Below are 2,177 nucleotides of genomic sequence, written 5' to 3' on the forward strand. Positions count from 1 at the left end.
CTTTTTATAAAAAGCATATTGTTGTTCCAATCTGCCTCCAAAGTCCGACCTAGAGGGTTTCTTTTTATTTTTCCAATCTCTCTGTACCCCTTTTACACTTCACTCTGCACCCACCTCTATGTCTTCCCACAATACACCTCACTCTGCACCCCTGCATCCTACAATACACCACATTCTGCACCCCCTCCATCCCCTGAATTCTGCATGCTCTATTACACCTTAGTTTGCACCCGCTGCATCCCTTACATCCTGGACCCTCTGCATCCCCCACATTCTGTACCCCCTGTATCCCTCACTGCCACATAATCGGCACCCTCTCCCCCCACTTCATCTCAATGCATCACCTGCATGCCCCACTAGTTTCACTGTAACTCTACTACCCTCTACTTTGCATTTATTTGTCCTGATTTTTATTTATTTTTACCGTCAGGCCAATTCTTGCTTTCATCAAGAGTACAACTAGAAGGTTACTGGTTGAAGGCACTACCAACACCCAAAGACCAATTTTTCCATACCTGTATAACCAGGGCATCAGATAAAAAATGTTGACAGCAAGGCCAATTCTTGCTTTCATCAAGAGTATAGTAGTGGTTCTCAATCTTACTAGTGTCGTGACCCCTTGATAAAATTTCCCAATTTTTGGGGACCCCTAACAGTAAAATTATTTTCGTAGTGTGGGTTGTCAGCACCCAAGGCAAGACAAGTAATTTGTGCCCCAACCCACAGACATTTAGCGCTCCTTGAGTCCCTTCCACTCATACAGTATTTAAACCCTTTATGGTACATTTTAGAACACACCACTCTTTGTTCTACTTACTTTCCCTTTTATCTCTCCTAATTTCTTTTTTTTTTCCCCATCCCTCTCCAGCCGTCTTTCTTGTTCTCTTATTATTCTTTCTCTCCCTTTTTCTTTGTTCCTCCCCCTCTTTTCCTCTCCCTTCCATGTATTCTCTTTTTATTCCTTCTCTTACTCCTTGGTGGGCGGATTTGGGATGAGTGGCAGTGCTGGCGGGGAGTTCTGATTGGCCAACTTAGGTGCTCTTGATCAAGGTCATCTGCTGATCTGAGAACTGTAGTGGGTACTTTTAATGGCAACTCTATTCACAGGTAGAGTTACTCACTGTGTCTCCGGCTTCATTGTGTCTCCAGTTCTGTGGTATCTCGCAGCAGTGACACCTATGCCGAAATCAGTAGATGGGGTCTCCTCCAGCCCCTCCCACTTCACATTCCTCACCAGTCGGCTGACCTCTAGTCTCTGCCCCCCAGCCAGCTGTGACATGAATGGGCGGCTGCGAAGAGGCTGAGTGGGCGGCCGCAGTCTCCAGGGACTGCCCTGCTGGGCGGCCACAAAAAGGCTGGGAGAGCGGTCCAGGCTTCAAAAACAGCCCAGGATTCGGGACCCCTGGCAAATCGTCATTTGACCCCTGAGGGGGTCCTGACCCCCAGGTTGAGAACCACTGCTCTATAGGGTTACAGTGCGGAGACAGCACAAAAACTCAAAGCCAAAATTTTCTGCACCTGTTACTTCTATACAAAGTCTGCAAAATATGCCAGACTTTATCTGGGAAAAAAATGTTTTAATCTTGGTCTTCACATAAGATTTGCTCACTGTGGTTCAAAATGTTATTTCCATCCAAAGTCTGCCAAAGAGACACTAAATTGTGGCCTCAATATACAGACTGGCTGCCCAAGCGGTTGTTTACAAAATAAAGAAAGCTTGCAGGGAAAATCAATTTAAAGGGGTTGTAAACTTCCGACATGGATACTGACCAGCCCCCCAGCCCCCCATTTTACTCACCGGAGCCCTTCGACAAGCTCTTTCTCTCTGTCTGGGTTCTCGACTCTTGATTGGATATATTGATAGCAGCGCAGCTATTGGCTCCTGCTGCTCTCAATCAAATCCAATGACATGGGTGCCGGGGCGGGGCCAAGTCCGGCATTCTGTAACTCCCGGGAGAGCGATTCATAGTGGAGGTAAGCTATTTTAAAAAAAACAAGGGTTTACAAACCCTTTAAATGTAATTTGTTTCTTTATAAATTTCAGTTTTGCTGCAGCAGGTTCTATACGCGGTACAGATGTGCGACTTTACAGGCAGACTAAGGGGACCCCCCAGGCACTATATTTAAATGAATTTTTCATTTTTATTGTTTTACTTTATTAAAATCACTGCTCCTTT

This window comes from Rana temporaria, chromosome 5 (assembly GCF_905171775.1).
Source record: "Rana temporaria chromosome 5, aRanTem1.1, whole genome shotgun sequence".
Taxonomy (NCBI): domain Eukaryota; kingdom Metazoa; phylum Chordata; class Amphibia; order Anura; family Ranidae; genus Rana; species Rana temporaria.